Below are 18,264 nucleotides of genomic sequence, written 5' to 3'. Positions count from 1 at the left end.
GACTGAAGCAGTAGGGGAAAATGATCACTCTCTAAGTAGAGTAACACCTGGAAGCTAGTTATCAGTGGGATTAGTGAGGCACAAACTAGCATTTAATCAATAGTAGGAGATCCTTGGCCTGAAGTATAAGTGAACTCCGCCGGATGATCCTCCAGAAGGGTTCCATTCAAAAGGTGATCCAATGGGAACCACTGTTATAAAGAATCTGAAATCTGAACTTTATATATTTACTGGGCAATGTATGTCTTCTGCTGAATTTTGGGTCCATCATGACAAATATAATGACAAATATAATATAAAGAGTATTTTTCTGGAGTAACATCACACTTTTTGGGGGACACAGTTTGGGCTCATGCCTTACATGACAACTAGCAGCAGATGAGCACTGACCGTATAATCCTTCGCTGGGTTTTTCTCACCTTTTATTTCCTGTTTTGTACTGGTATTGTAATTTAAAATAGCTGTAGTTCACCATTTGCAAATTTATATGTTGGTTTATTGTATGTAACTCCTGTCTTTCTTTCAGCAAGCACAACACCCCTGGTTCTCTTTTCTCCTAATTTATTCCTGCCGTGTTAGGCTGAGAGAGACTGTGACTATTGCATATTCAGTCAGTCAGGCTGGTGGCATTCTAAACCTGGCTATTTCAGATCCCTGCCCAAGGCTTTCTGAAGATGGAAGAAATCAACCTTGACCTCACGCAAAAACAGTACTAATTGTTATTTAGAACAAAATAAATATGAGCAGTTTGTATATTTCATAGTGCATATGCAATGTGCAGTGATAAAGGCTGACGTTTGGGAGCTCAGCATAGCAATTTCCATAACTAAACCTTCAGTTTTGGAAATTCCAAAAATGCAGCCCAAAAGATTATCTGGTTTCCTCTAAGATCACCATGTAAAAACAATAGTAAAACTCAAAGGTTTATGAGTTTCTAAGAGTTTCAGAAAAATATCAGTCTATGCTTCACAGGCTACAGCAAACCCTTTGACTATGTAAATCAGTGTTTCCCAACTTTTTTTTGAGTTGTGACCACTTTTGTAATAGCCAAGTAACCTGTGATTCCCTGCCACGTTGGCATAAAAATGCTGACTTGACAGCATATAACAACAAAAGACATTAAAATTTAGATATATATTTTTTTTACAATATAATTCTAACCTAATATTTATGTATGGTTTCTTGTCTGTAACCAAACCACCTCTGAAAACAAGTTAGGAAGAGTTTGTTATAAGGTGGAACCTTTCGAGGTCCACCTTGTCCCAGCAACGAAGTCATCCCTTGCCACTTTTCCACTACAACTCCAAGACAAGCATGTTGCCAGTGGTAACTTCAGGTTTCCCCAGTGTCATGTTCCTAAGCTGTGTTGGATGACAGCAGCCATACATGGTTGGCTAAAGGCTGGGGCCATCCTGATGTATGCTCACCTGGGAGGAAGTGCCATTGAATTCAGTGGGGTTTTGTTTCCAAGCAGGTATGTCAAGGATGGTCCTGTAAGGTGTATTGGGTGCAAAGGTGAGGAAAGGGCACATTTTATAGTGGGGGAGAACATGAGGGACAAGAAAAGAGGAAAGGTGGGCAAAAAAGTAGACCTGGGATTTTAAGCATGAAAACCAGGGACTCCCAAATTGGGGGGGGGGGGCTGAAACAGCAGACAGTTTGAGCCCCTGGTGGGTGGCATTTCCCCCTCCCTCCCCCATCAATACTTTCTAGAACATTTTTTCCAGTTGGAGCTGTGCAGCTATTCCTCCTATTTAGCTCCTTTCCTGATTTGCTTGGTATTCTGCGCTCCTATTGAACAGCTGCCACATCTGAAACTCTGCCTCTTGCCTCCCCTTTTGCCCAGATTCCCAAAGCATCCAGCCAGAATTGTAATGTTTCCAATAGTCACCTCTGCAGCTAATCTTTCTCAAAAAATAGTTGTGATGATGGAGCTTGGCTGCCTCCCAGAAGACAGTTTGTGACCCCCTTTGGGGTTGTGACTCACTGTTTGGAAACACTGTTGTAGATCATGAGAAACTATGAGTTGTTCTCAAAGAAATGGGTGTGCCTCAGCACTTGATTGTCCTGATGTACAAGTAACAAGAGGCTACCGTTAGGACAGGATATGGAGAGACGTAATGGATTCCGATAGGCAAGTGTGTTAGACAAAGAGTGCATTATATCCCCTTAATGTTTCTGTTCAGTCTGTATACAGAAGAAACATATGGAAAGCTGGACTAGATTCAGATGAAGGAAGAGTGAAAATTGGAGGAAATAGTAATTCAGATATGTAGATGACACCATCTTACTTGCAGAAAGCAATGATGACTTGAAACAACTATTAGGAAAAGTGAAAGAAGAAGGTGCTAAAGCAGGACTTCAATTGAATCTTAAGAAAATCAAAGTCATAACTAAAGAAGAACTGCACAACTTTAAAGCTGACAATGGAAAAATTGAAATAATCAGAGACTTTTTATATCTTGGTTCAATCATCAATCCAAAGTGAGACTGTAGCCAAGAAATCAGAAGACTGAGGGTAGCAATAAAAGAGCTGGAAAAGATAATCAAGTATAAGGATGTGTCACTGGAGACCAAGACCAAGATAATCCATGCTATTATATTTCTAGTGATCATATATGGGTGTGAGAGCTGGACAGCTAAGAAAGCCAATACGAAACAAATTGATTTGTTTGAAATGTGGTGTGGGGGGGGGAGCTTTGTGGATACCCTGGACTGCCAGAAAGACAACCAAGTGGGTCCTAAATCTAATCAAGCCTGAGCTATCTCTGGAAGCAAAAATATTGAAACAGATTGTCCTACTTTGGGCACATCATGAGAATACAGGATTTGCTGAAAAAGATAATAATGCTGGGAAGGTTTGAAAGCTAGAGATGGGCATGAATTACCAGTTCGGCATGGTTCGTTTACTGGTCTCACATGTGTTCCATGGTTCAGCACTTCACCCCCTCCAGCAGGTGCCCCACTCAAGAGGCAGTACCCTGGCTTGCATGCCCCACTTTCCCCAGGCACTGCCTCTGAGTGGGCACCTGTCAAAGGGGGTGAGGCACTGAACCATGGAACACTTGTGGGGCTGGTAAACAAATTGCGCTGAGCTGGTGGTTCATGCCCATTTCTATTGAATGGGCATCAGGAAAAGAAGACCAAATATGAGAAGGATTTGACTTCCTAAAGGAAGCCACAGACTTGAGTTTGCAATGGCTGAGCAGTGCTATTGAGGACAGGATATTTTGGAGATTGCTTATTCATGGGTTGACAAGTCAAAGGCAACTTGAGAGCACATAACAACAACAAAACGCAAGGAATTCATTGATACTTCATTCTTTTGCCAGAGCAAGAATAGTCCACTCATTATTTTGATGATTCCACTGTTCCTACTCTGAGAAACCCATACAGCTGTGCTCTTCCACATATACTCTCCCATTGTAACACTATGTCTTGTATATAACTGAATGAAGGCAAAAGCTGCTCCCCGTCACCATTTAATATTGAACATCCTCTAAAATCTGGTAAGTCAATTACAGGTGTACAAATGAAATCCTCAATACGGATTAACTTAACAGGTCAAGAAGAATCACATAAATGCAGGTTTCCTAAAACTGTCCCTGCTCTGACAGGAAGTAGTTAATTATTTCCCAGAAAAATCAAAGAAAGGCTTCCTTTCATGTAGATAGCTAGCACATCAGGAGGAGGCAGATGTAAAATTCTTCCTGAGCCTGGTTTTCATGGGGAAAAATTCTACTGGGCCAATCGATTTTAAAATTGTATAACCTAGAAAAAACTGTGTCATATGGTTCTAATGAAGACTGGCCATTGAGCCCAGTTCACACAAATAAAAGATAAAACTGTAAGCCTGTTTCTGAACTTTATCACTTCACACTTTCACTTCAGTCATGGTCTCGAGACAGAGTTTGACTTTAGAGTTCATGGTTACAACATCTGGTCTTTATTTTTGCATTTTCTGTGCTTTCCTGCATCTCCTAAGTTTTGTTCTACTTAACCAGATATAGAGTGATGGAGCACCTAAAAGTTTGCACAGTTTTCTGGTATTTTGATCTGATATATCAACTGCTGGTGCCATGTGTGTTCCAAATAGAGATAACATGATGCAATGAATCAGTTGTAGTTGGTATTCTTAAATACAGCCTAGAATCCTCCATAATCATCTCCCTTTTCTCATACAACCACTAACCCTTCTGCAGGCCTGGATGGAGAGCCAAGGTAGTGAACTACTATGTTCATCCCCTTGTAATAACGATAACATCTGTGCAAGGCCTGAATTGCATCATGAAGCCTCAACATAGCTGATGATTTTGCCTTTATTGAATGCTTTTTTAACTGATTTCATAAAACATGACTCTTCTTTTCTTCATTCATCCCTATTCGAAGTGATTCCTGTAAATTGTCGTCCCAGTAAAATATTTCCTTGATACAAGGTTTGTTGGTTTGTTTGTTTCATTGATTTGTTGTATATACTATCTCATTAGCGCTATGCACTATTCTAGGCAGTTTACAATGGTAAATAAAGCATATATGAATGAAATACAAGTAAACAATAACATTGTGACTTTTCTCTCTGCTTTCGCATGGGCTGGCTCTATTCCAGTCACGACCTTTGGAATTCACTGGATCAGATTTCTTTTAAGGTGAACAGAGAGCAAGGTACCACTGCCACGTTCGCATAAACAATTTGTTTCATCAACAGGAGAGTTTAGGGGAGTCCTGCAGTGCAATATAAGCTCTTCGGGCAACTGTTCAGAGCAAGATCACTCCTGCAGCACTGCATTAAAGGACATTCTGCTTCAGATTCCAATAACCTCAAAACATCGGCAAAATAAAGTTTCCCTTCAGAATGGCTAGGATTTCTTTCTAGCTGGGACTCTAGGGAAGGCTTCAGTTTCTTTTCTATATTTACCCTAGCGATCAATGAGAAAATCTTATTGTATCTGTTGGTTTCTCAGTTTGGTTGGAAAATAAATCCACAAATATATAAGAGTAGGGTCCTTTGTGTCTGACCAAAATAAATGATACTCTTAGTGGAACAGACAGGTCATTTTATTCCCTTGTGTTTGCCAGTATGAATCCTTCCTACTTCCATTATCAAATGGCTGGGGAAATGTTGCTGGGTAAGACAAATAGGACAAGGGATTTCTGTCACATTCTGAACTCTGCTCCCCCCACCATCCAAATGTCTCTCTACATATCAAGATTTCTGCTGTTGTTGCTTTAATTGTTGCAACACAAGGCATTGCTTTGTGCCACTGCTAAGCAGGCTTGAAGGGTTTCTCTATGGGTTTGTCAGAGAGGGTGTCCATGCTTATTATCTTCCCTCTCCTTGTTGCTGTTGTGCTATCTTTTTTTCTTTTCTCATCAGCTGTTTCTGTTGGAGTTTTATTTGCACCCTCACGTGCCGTCTGCGGTTTGTGTGACTATAGCACTAACCAATTGTTCCCTCTATCCTTTGATTTCAAAGAGAACTCCACATCTCTGCTGAATGTCAATTTTCCCTCTCTTTCACCTATTGGTGGGAGGTATGGGTTTTTGGTTTTGTTTTGTTTGCTGTTGATCTGCTCAGGCGGTTGTTTAAGTATCTATGCAGTAAGGAAAGCAGCATGCACAAGTCTGAAATTTCAAGCAGCTGTTAAGTAAAGAAATACAGTGGTGCCTCACATAGCGATCACTCCGTATAGCAATGAAATCGCTTTGTGATGGACTTTTTGCCATCGCAAGAGTGATCACGTTGCGATGGTCCCTATGGGGAAAATTTGCTTTGTGATGATCGCGGGGAAGTGATCATCACAAAGCCGCCATTTTCTCACAGCTGATTGGCGGTTTCAAAATGGCCACCAGAAAAACAAAATTGCCTCCCGCTGTTTTGCCTCGCTTTAGAGGCACTGAAAATGGCCACCCCTATGGAGGATCTTCGCTTTAAGGTTAGTTTTTAGCCCATAGGAAGGCATTGAAGGGGTTTCAATGCGTTTCTATGGGCTTTTTAAAATCGCTTAGCAATGAAATCACTTAGCAGCGATTTTTGCTGCACGGATTAACATCGCTAAGCGAGGCACCACTGTATTTTTATTCTTTCACCTACAAATGTTTCAGAGAGTATTATTGAGACTTTAAGTGCCAGTTAATGAGAAAAGGATGGATTCTAGGGGATGTGTAGCTATTGCCCTCTGAGTTTTTGTACTTCTGCTGCATAGCACAAGGAATTTTACCAGAAATCCAAAACTCTGCAATTTTTTTTCAGTATCTGTATTCACACAACATGCAAGGGGACACTGCATTATCTCCTCACTATCCCCTCACGCTAAGAGCAATGTTGTAATAGCCATTGTTTCTATTTGCCCATTTGAGGTCTGTGTTTCCATTCTGTTGGAAATAAACAAAAAATTTTTTAATTCTTTAAATATAGCATTGAGGATGGAAGCCTGCAAAGGTTCACAGTGCAAATGCAAAATTCCCAGGACTTTGCTTTTACATCTCTAGCTCTTTAGATGTTCTTCAGAAAATTGGGAGACTGAACATATTTATGCATTTCTACTATCCATCTGCTAGGTTCCTGCTACATTATCTTATTTCATGCTAGCCCCTTCCCTACGCTACAGATGGGACAATGGTTGTAGTAGCAGGTGAAACAGACAGAGGCTAAACAGTAACATGGGGTAGTCTTGTGTGTTCTTGGTAGGGCTGAGCAAGACTCCTTTTTGAACCACAACACTAACAAGCAGAATGGAGAAAAAGCAAGACAGGAAGAACGGGGAGGAGATTCTAGAAGAAAGAGAGGAGAAGCACGTGGTGCTCAAGGTTTTTGAAATCTCAAACAGTGAACAGAAAGAACAAATGGCTAAAAATGGGGGGGGAGGCGGTAGAAAAAGAATCATGGACAGAAGCTGCTGTGCACATGCACATATACCCTGCATTGCACACAAACACTCAGTCCTAAATGAAAACTATCAGGGGTAAAGGGAGTCAGTGCACTACCCTATGCTAACTGAGAGTTGAAGTGAAAATGCAGAATATTGTCTCCCATGGACCTCAGCTGAAATTTTGGCCAGTTAACTAAGTAACTAGACACATCCCAAAACTGTTGATCCACTTTCATTGTTGTCTGAACAGAAGACTGGGATTTCAAAATAAATAATAGCAGATTACCTTTTAAGAACAATTCTGAAGAATCGTGTACAAAGCTGTGAATGTAACTATTATGGCTCATGGAACATGACAACCATTCCTAGCAGTAGTCAAATATTCGAAGATACAGTGATACCTCGCTAGACAACGACCCCATAAAACAACGAATCCGCATGACAATGAGGTTTTGTGATCGCTATAGCGATTCGCAAAAGTCATTCCAATGGGGGATTTTCACTGGATGATGATTTGGTCTGTGCTTTGCGAACCGTTTGTTCGCAAGACAATGATTTTTACAGCTGATCTGCGGCTCCGCAAAATGGCTTCCCTGTGTTTTCGGGACCCATGCTTTGCAGGACAGCCATTTTAACAGCTAATTGGTGCTCGCAAAATGGCTTCCCTATGGGCGTTCTTCGCAGGACAACGAGGTATTTCCCCATTGGAACACATTAAACAGGTTTCAATGCATTCCAATGAGGAAACGGATTTCACATGATGATGATTTCGCTAAACAGCGATTTCTATGGAACAGATTATCATCATCATGCGGGGCACCACTGTAATCGTTTCTAGTTCCTCTTTTGAGTGCAGACTGTACAGAAAGAATACCTTTTGTCATCTCTTGATATCTTGAAAATTTTAAAGAATTCTAATCAATCTATTTCAAAAATTATCAAAGAAAATCAATTTTTCCCATACACAACTTGAAAAAGAATAGCAGCCTGATCAAGGCTTTCATTATTTTAAGCAATCAAAGTAACAATCAATCTTAGATCATCAGTACTTTTTCTGTGTTGAATAATAACAAGTATGGATTATCAAGTCAATTCCAACTTATGGTGACCTTTTCCAGAGTTTTCTAGGCATAAAGTTCTCAGAAGTGATTTACTATTCCATTCTTCTGGTGCACTGTGTGACCATGTATCTTAAGCAAGACCACACAAGCTGGCTCTTTTCCTACAAGGCACAATGGGGAATCAAAGACTTGATCCCAGATGTTCTGTCTCATTTTGTGTTGAATAAATTCAGATAATATAATTCATGTGATCTGCCTGAAACACAGTTGAAATAACTTCCCAGTTTTTTAAGAAGAATATCAGTTAAAATCCAAGGATCAACATTAATTAGAGAGATGGCTCTAAACTTTATACATTGAATATGGACTTTGATAGACTTAGGAATCACATATTAGACACATCCTATACCAAAGATGGTAAAGAACCAGATACAAAAACTTCCATTTTGGAATTTAAAAATCTACAAAAGCTTTGTATCATTCCCTAAGAAGCCCATCAGGTCCTGACAGGTCCTGGTGATTTCCTCTTTTTCAAATGCATGATAACTGTCTTAATTACACATGTACACACATTTTAAAAAGTCTAAATTCGGAAGACAGAAATGAGGAAAAAATATCTTCGGTCTTGCTCCAACTGCCTTTATGATACAATTCAGAATAAAACTTGTAAAACTGTAAATTAGTATTGGCAGAAGCTATATGTACAGCATTTTTCTCATCCTTGATCAATGAAATGTAACTTATTCTTTTATTGCCCAAGGCAATATGCCAGCATCTTTATTGCTCCCTCGCCACTTTCCCAATATTACTGCTGATACAAACAAGTTAAGAGGAAAAGCTTCTGTGGCATTATTGTGCCGTCCATATCTATTGTTTTGTAGTTCTCAGTGAAGATCAGGGAGGAGAGAGACTGCAAACATTGAAAATGTTTCAACTTAACAGTCAAAAGTAGATTATTTCATTGTTCTGAGCTTCTTCTGGCTATTTTAATGATCATGTCATTGCGGAATTTTGGTTATTTCTGTCAATTAGCAGAGTATGAGGTATTAAAAACAACAACAGCCCAGAAAATATGGAGACAACAGCTCAGCCTCAAATCCTGACCATCCGTTTGGTTTCTTTTTCACACAAACTAATAATAATAATAATAATAATAATAATAATAATAATAATAATAATAATAATAATAATAATAATAATAATAATAATAATAATAATAATAATAATAATAATTTATTGTCATTGTAAGTATATACACAGTATACCCATACAACGAAATTCACAGACCCCCAGAGACCAGAATAACTAGCTTGTTAATATGAAATAGCATTTGAAATAGAAAAGGTTTTTTTATTATTTATAGTTGCCACTTTTAGCTATAGTCAGAAGAATTAAAGGGGGGGGTGAAGATGGAACCTTCATCACATGGAAGAACCTCCCATACTTGCTGCTTTGTCAGGGGTGAGAAGAAGAAGAGAAAAAAGGCTACCAACAACAAAGGCAACAAACAAGAAAAGGGGATGGAGGTTTGCCTCAAATGTCAGAAGTGGGGAAAGAACTCTGCCGGTTAGTGGCAAAGGACACACATTAATCTGTAAACACCCCCTCCTATTGCTACCTAGTGTTAGTGCATGCAAGATTGCTATTTTCCCAAAACACGTCTACTGCATCTGAAGTTCAAAGTAGAGTCTGGCAACAGCCAGCAATAGAGGAATCGTCCCCTCCCCCTGCTACCCAGAATGAAGCCAGATGGAAGGCAACCACCATTTAAATGATGCTTGTTTCTTTTCACATTAAAAACATTTTCCATAATCTTTCCTTCTTGATGTCAATAAATGACAGTAATAGAGGAAGCAAGATAACAGGAGGTCCCCAGGAGCACAGAGCCATGTCTGGGTCTCAGATGATGGACAGTTGAGTAGTGTCTGCCAGATGGCCTTAAAACCTGTGCTTTGGCTCCCTCCGCTTTGTATGACTGCCCTCTGCTGCCCTATGCAAATTGAAAGTTTCTCGCAAGAAAGGGAAGGGTAAGGGTTTGCATAATTTCACTGCTCCTTTTCCTTATGGCAAAGTCTGTGTGAAGTTCCCATCGGAGCAGTCTTTCAAAGCTCCGGTTTTTTGCAGCAGCTTCAGTTGCCTGCAAACAGATATTTCATTTCCAAGAACTCTTGAAATCTGCAACTGTGTTTCTTCAACAGTTTTAGAAGCTGGTATCTAATCAGTTCTACTTGCATCTCCACCAATACATTTTCATGGAGATCGATGTCCTGTGCAATGAGTCAACCTTCACCAGGCTAATCAGTCTTGGGTACTGAATCTAGTGCACAAAAATGAAAGCAAGGCATTTTGAAATAACATTATAGATTTTTGTTAATTGCAATCAAACTTTACTTTTGTCTCTTTTGTAATAGCACGTTTGCAAGTATTAATACACATTAGCCAGGTTGCTGTTTTTCACAACTTGAAACTCTTAGTCAGCTGCCAGAAACATCTACGGCCAAGCTCATCTCAGCTATGAGCTGTAAGCTTCATCTCTCTATTTTAAAGAATTGATTTATAGATCCATAGGGGAGACTCATGCCCGTTCTGATTATGTGACTATTGAGGGGCTGCCAGATCAAATGAAGAAGGAGTTCCATAGAGTTGTGGGTTAAGGACTCACTGTGTATATATGGAAATAATAATAACCTTAAAATAATCCATTAAAATTCAAGACATAAGTATAGATTACCAATAGCTCTCAGTGCTAAAAGAAACATCAGAAACTATTGATGTACAAAGGAATTATTACCATGTTAACATGTGTGAATCCGGAAGTAGCTGGGCCAGTTGTATGACAGCTAGTATAAAAGTGGCTTTATCAGAAACCTTGCTTATTTGATTTTCTGCACATTTATGGACCTGTTTCCTGACTCTGGGATTGTGGGAACTGTAATCTTGTACATCTGGAAGGTGCAAGGCTATGGAAAGTCTGAGGTAACCTGAACCTTATTTCACGGCAGCTGTGCTCATGGCTGAAAACTGTATCTAGAGAACTTTCTTGTTTCATCCATCTGCCTAAAATTGTAGCTTAAGTGATATATTGACTGGCTGCCAAAACCTGATCCTGTTCCACAATCTGTGAATGTCCAAAGATTACACAGATTACAAAGTTAGATATGACGGAGTGGCAAATTTAGTGTACTGGTCATTATGCAAAAACTATAACTTACTGGAACATCAGGTAGAAAAGGTGTCAAGATCAGGTGTCAAGATCTTGACTTCCAATGAGGAAGTCAAGATCTTGTGGGATTTCCGGATCGAAACGAACAGTCACCTTGAACAGTCAATGTTTTTATAAGTGTGATTGTGTCTGGAGGTTATTATTATTATTATTATTATTATTATTATTATTATTATTATTATTATTATTATTATTATTATTAGTAGTAGTAGTAGTAGTAGTAGTAGTAGTAGTAGTAGTAGTAGTAGTAGTAGTAGTATCATTATTTATTTATTTATTTATTTATTTATTTATTTATTTATTTATTTATTTATTTATTTATTTATTTATTTATTTATTTTATATGCCGCCCACACTACCCAGAGGTCTCTGGGCGGCTTACAACAATTACAATTCAATACAGTAAAAGATAAAATGATTAAAATACAATTAAAATACAATTAAAATTGCCATCGGACCCACAGCTAATATTATTTCAATTAAAAGCCCTCTGGAAGAGGAAGGTTTTGACCTAGCGCCGAAATATCATCAGCGTCGGCGCCAGACGAATCTCAGTCGGGAAGGCATTCCATAGTCTGGGGGCAGCTGCCGAAAAGGCCCTTTCTCTACAAGCCGTCCCTCTTACCTCCTTAAGGGGCGGCTCTTTCAAAAGGGCCCCCTGGCTAGATCTTAACTACCGGGTAGGTTCATATGGAAGGAGGCGGTTGTTGTTGTTGTTGTTGTTGCTGCTGTTGTTGCTATTGTTATTGTTGTTTCATTCCCTTGTAAACAAATTTCATCTCTGAACTGTATATTATTTAAATGGCATGTTATTTGTTTATTTCTGGTTGAAAAGACTGCTATTCTGCTAAATTAAAACCTGCAAATGGGCTCAGTTTTATCTCTGTGGCATATATAGTTGGGTAACAAGAGTAATTACAGCAATTAGATGTTAATTGATATCTGCTGTTCTTTGGAAGCTTGTCAAGGTTTCAGTGAAAGGTAGCATGTCTCACATAGTGGCTGAAATCCTGTTACTTGGTGTTAGTAAACTGCAAGTAGAACAGGCCCATTGAATCAGAGCAACCTGTGGAGGAGCTGACTCACCAGCTCCTTGTTCATTCAATGAGCCTACTCTCATCATGATTAATTATGCTAAGGAAGAGGATTTTAGCCTTTATATATTCCTGTGTGCTGTATTCCAGAATGGAAACAAAGGAAAATAAATCCTATTTTGGCTGAAATGAGCAAAGCAGAAGTGAATTAAGTAGAATGAAGACTTGGCATTCAGCGTCTTAACTCGGATGTTTTGGCTGGATTAGTTTGTTAGTCTGTTGAAGAGAAACTAGTGAAGAGTCTTGTTGCATCCTAGAGGCTGACAGGTTTGATTAGTTCTAGTCTTTTAGGAGCTGCATCCCCCAGCATCTGTTGAAGCCCATAATAGAGTTGCCAGGGAACAGGGCACTGAGTGAAATCCTTTGGAATTGTGCTTCCCCAGGCCTCCAGGAAGGATAACAAATCTCAAGGCAGGTGGTCTTGGAGGACGAGAAAATTTAATTCCTTTCCCGCTGAAGCACCCGTTTCCACCTATTTACAGCTAACACCAGGGCTCGCTGGTGTAGTACTTATATATTTTATGCATTTTGTGCTTCTTGCTCAGCATCTGTATACTAAAAAGCCAGGAGCAGGGAGAGGGGAATAGGCAGAGTGCTGGCAGATGCTTGAAACCCACTGTGCCATCTGAAGGCAGGAAGTGGAGCACCAAGGCTGTAACTCATGGACCTTATCATTGTATAAGCCCTGGCAGCATCAGTGGCAGCAGCACAGACCAGGGTGCTACCTCCACTCAGGCTAGCCGTTTCCACAAGTGCAACCAGCAGGGCAGAGAATGGAAAAGGTCCTCACATGTCATGTGTGTCATAGTCATGGATGCAGAGAACATGTGCCCAAATGGGAAGGGCAACAACCACTGAAGCTTTGGGCTCATTTTACTAAAGAAAGAAAGAAAGAAAGAAAGAAAGAAAGAAAGAAAGAAAGACACAAACACACACGAATGAATGAATGAATGAATGAATGAATGAATGAATGAATGAATGAATGGAGGTTTCTGCCCCCGTCCCAGCATCTGGCTCTAGGTTTCCTGGTTACTTGGAATATTGCTGACCTGACAACCCTAGTTCATTAAAGCTTATGTACAGTATAACAAAGCTAGTCTGTAAGATGCACAAGACTTTTTAAGTACAGTATTAGTGATTGTCCTGGCTTGAAGTGGTGAGTTGGTTTGTGTGAGAAAGAGCCCTGTGATCAAGATTTGATTGTAAACATCATGAGAATTTGGCTGAAGAATTCATCCACTACCACCCAGTGAGAGGCCCCAACAGACCTTTAAAAGGTTGTAGGGTTTTTATTTATTCCTATATGGTGACAGAGGACAATACCTAACTTCCTATATGTGCTCTTCTTAACTGAGTAACAGAAAGGTAGAAACATGCCTCCCTGACTTGCAAGTCACCACCCCTCCCAGAAGACCCATAAGGGTCACTTTTAAAACTAGCCAGTCCAGCACCTTACCTACAAATATGATCCAATTGAGTCTCAAAGCTACTTGCTTAGAATGAGCAGCTTCTCAGTCCCTGATCTCACATTTTACACTCTGTTTTTATGTCAGACACAAACTGGACAGCCCTCCAAATAAATGCCACTGCCTTGCCCCCACAAAAATCCTGTCCTCTATGAAAGAGGTATTGGTGACTACTCTAATTCTGAAGCATCCCCACCATGAAATAGAACTGTTAGTTAGAGCAGTGGTCTCCAAACTTGGGCCTCCAGATGCTCTTGGACTACAACTCTCAGAAGCCTTCACCACCACCTCTGCTGGCCAGGATTTCTGGGAGTTGAAGTCCAAGAACATCTGGAGGCCCAAGGTTGAGGACCACTGAGTTAGAGGACTTCCTGGACAGTCCTCAACCTCACAATGCCTTTTGTTCTCTGGCTATACCTCCTCTTCTCTCACAGATGGGTTTATTTATTTATTTAGATTTCTATCCCACCCATCTAGACCAAAGGTCTACTCTGGGCGGTACACAGATTTAAAAACAATAAAACCAATAAGCATGTATTATAAATCCAAGGTGGCAAAAGTATAAGAAATTAAGATACGGCAGGAGGGAAAACCTGCCCAAATAGCCAGGTCTTGACTTTGCTTCTGAAAACACCCAGAGAGGGAGCCAGGTGGATTTCTACTGGCAAGTTGTTCCAAAGGCGAGAGGCCACTGCCGAGAAGGCCCAGTTCCTCGTTCTTTCCTTCTGGACCTCCCTCAGCGTTAGGCCTCTCAGCCACCTGGCCTGGCTGGAACGAGTGACTCTGGCAGAACTGTGTGGGAGAAGGCGCTCTGCCAGATATCGAGGTCCTGTTTATGTTCATATTTTAAGGTGTTTAAATGTCACCTCTGCTAATGTAGTATCAGGGGAGGGAAACAAAAATAATACACTGTACTGTACAATAAAGTTATTAAAATAAATGTAATTGGAGTGAAATTGTCAGCATCTCATGATCTAAAGCCATACAGTGTCAAAAATATCTACCTAAAAAGGAAAGTCTTGTAAATTCCCAAAACCTAAATGGACTCTAGCAGCTCAGTATTAGGATCTCTGTAGCCACCAGAGATGGTGGGCTGGCTGGGGAATCATGGGTCATCAAGGTCATAGAATACTAGGAGTTGGAAGGGGCCTATAAAGCCATCAAGTGTAAACCCCTCCCACCTGCTCAATTCAAGAAATTGTTAAAGTACGTATATCTAACAGATGGCTGTCTAGGTTTTTCTTACATGCTTGCAGTGTTGGGGAGCTCATCACCTCCTGAGCTAAGGCCATTGTCATACCGTCCTAAGTTTTTCCTGACATTCAGCCAAAATCTGGCTTCCTGTAACTTGAGCCTATTTTGAAAGTTTCGGAAGCCCAAGGCTTCTAGAAAATATAGTTTTTTAAAAAAAATATTTTACTAGGTTTAGAGAAAGAGTGACAGTAGGTTGCATGTCTCTATAATTAGCTTCCTAGTCTAGTTTTTTTTAAAAATCTAGCTTTCTTTTAATTTTATTTTGCATATGTTATTACTAAAATGAACATATTTATTTACCAAGCATTGAAAGCTGAACATTGCCCATTAAAATAAACCTGGATATTTTCATGGAGGGAAATATTAGAAGATACAGAAAGGGCTCTTCTGAGGGATCTCCCAATAATTTCCTATTTTACAAAAGGCTCAGCTATGACTATGATTTTATACACCACATTTCCCCCGCCTTTCATCAGTCAAACACCCAATGCAGGAAAGCAAAACATAGCCAGAAGATTAAGAATATAGATAATTAGCCAGGCTTATGCTTGAAAGAGACATGATTATCTGCATTTACAAAGATAGCTTAAACGCAGTACAAGTCCCAGCCTTGTTGTATGGGTTTCTTCTTTGGACCCTCAGACCCTCAGTCAGCTGAGCCTCTGTCTGGCTAAATTGCATCTACTTGCGTAGTGCTTTTCCTAAGCCCAGAGGCGCCTTGATGCTGTTTAATGATGCTAGTTATGCTGTACAATCTCACTGTTTCTAGGAATAGATATGCTCAGACATCAATTAACACCTAAATGCTGGAATTACTCTTGTTACTTTGCACTGGATGCCACGGAGATCAAACTGGGCCCAGTTGCAGTTCTGTTTTTAATTTAATGGGATTATGGGTTTTTTTCAAGACTGCTAATAATAATAATAATAATAATAATAATAATAATAATAATAATAATAATAATAATAATAATAATTATTATTATTATTATTATTATTATTATTATTATTATTATTATTATTATTATTATTATTATTATTATTATTATTATTATTATTCAGTGACATGCTGATCAGAGAGCACATAGTTCAGAGATCAGGATGTTTCTAAGGTAATGAAATATACAAGAGCAGAGCTTAATTGCTGATGGCAAAGGGATGGCGTTTTTACAGGAACTGTTTGCCCCAGCCCTGCCGTTTTGTGTCCCCTTCCTTTGCCTTCTATACTGTTTGTTTGTTTGTTTGTTTGTTTGTTTGTTTGTTTGTTTGTTTGTTTGTTTGTTTGCCTCTCTCATGCTTGTCTGTGTGATTTTGTTCTTTACCGGAGAGCGGGAGGAAGGGAAGCAGAATTTGAAATTACAGTGTTTGCTAATTTAATGGATTCTGTTTTACTTCAGCTGCCTATGGGAACATCTTAAGGGAAATAGCATTTCATAGTTTGTTTTATTATTATTATTATTATTTCGTTGTTGTTGTTGTACCTTTATCCTTCTGAAGAGACAGCAGTTCAAATTCAGAGAAGGGAAAATAAAAATAAAAGTAGGACATCAGAGACCTAGTAAACTGAGAAAGATCATCAAGAGGAGAAAGAACACCCTGCAGTCTGCACAGGGATTGATCTAAGTGACCATTACATCTCCTCCGTTGGGCCTACCTCACTCAGCTCCCGCCACCAGCGGGCTACTCTTGGCTATATCTGGGTTATCACCCTCAGAGGATGGAGCTTACCCATGGCTTGCACCAATTTTCATGCTTGGTTCCTAGCATTATAGTTAAAGGGGTCCCAAGTGTCAATTTAAAGCATCAGGGAAGTGCTGCCACCCATCCTGGATGCAACGGCAGTTATGCTTTTATTGCACACTTCAGCAGCAGGCTGATCATATAAAGCTAACTAACGTCTGCTGTGTCAGACCTCTGGGCCTTCATCCAAGGGTTAGCAATAGAGAATTTCCATTAGATGTGTATTTCAAGTTGTCTTCAAATAGCTGGCATAAAGATGCTGGAAACACTACTTTTTGGAACCACAACTCTTCAGCTCTGACAGCCAGCATGGGCATATTTCCAAATATTTTTTTCCAAGCTCTGCTGATGCCTTCCATCTCTCCATGAATGTCACGAATTACCAAAGACAAGTAGCAACTGCCTCAGGGTAAATCTACTTTACCCAGGGATAACAGTCACAAAAGCACAATACTTTTGATTGAGAGCCACTGGATGCATGTTCATATATACATGGGATGCAAGCAAATGTCCCCATTCATTTAAACAGACAAGAGCTGCTAAGCATCTATATGCAAACATGAGCCTCCCCTCCACTGATGATAATCCTGTGCATACACTGGACCCACACAGAACCACAGTTGACTTGTGCAAAAGACTGGAATCCAGGATGCTGCACAACATACAGTTTGTCATTTTGGTGCAATTGCTCCATCAGCAGATTATTTAGCTACCCTGTCACCTGTTGTCCCATTCTAGAGATACAGAATTGTATCAACGAATTTATCATAGCAGCATCTATGGTTTCATAAGTAATATGTGGGCAAATGCCATACTTTTAGGAAAAACAGAATTGTGTATGTTGCAGTTGTCAAGGACTTCTCTGTTTCTTAACTGAATGTGTTTATCTTTGCAATTAAGTCAGGCTGGGCCACCTTTTTTTGAGCATATAGGAAAGAACTGAGGGGTAAATGGTATGTGTGTTCACATTCCATGCATGCATGCAACATTCCCTCTAAGCTGTGCGGATGCACAATGCTGTATTGGTGCTGCACACATGCAGTTAGTGTTGCTGCTCATTTGGTTCTGGTTCTGGCTGGAACTTTGCATATGTGGGATAGAGTTTCTCTAATTTTCTACTGAGCGGAAATCCTACTAAAACCTTTATATAACTCTGCACTTAAACCATCTATAACAGGGGACTTCCTATGTTTTAATATACTTGTGACAGTTTTCACTTCCTCCCCCAAGATCAATAGATTTAATATTCTTGATTATTATAATTTAAGGGACTTCACATCCATCCAATGAAGGAAGGAATCTACAGATTTTCTATCGGGAACACTTCAAATGTAGAGGTTTGAATAACATTTTGCAAATGAGTCACTTGTGTCCTTCCAGAATGATAAGTTTAACAATTTCCCTTTTTTTGTACAATTAGTTCTTTATTTTAATGAACTTGCCAATGATCAGGAATTTTTGTTGCTAAATTCATGGTGCTGTCTTTCTAGATAAAGGATTACTGTGTATGTCTTATGTTGCAGAGTCCTGAATTTTGGTTAAATTCCTCTAGCTCCA

The sequence above is a fragment of the Pogona vitticeps genome, chromosome 1 (assembly GCF_051106095.1).
Source record: "Pogona vitticeps strain Pit_001003342236 chromosome 1, PviZW2.1, whole genome shotgun sequence".
Lineage (NCBI taxonomy): Eukaryota > Metazoa > Chordata > Lepidosauria > Squamata > Agamidae > Pogona > Pogona vitticeps.
The sequence above is the reverse complement of the archived record's forward strand: the minus strand, read 5'-3'. Positions refer to the sequence as shown.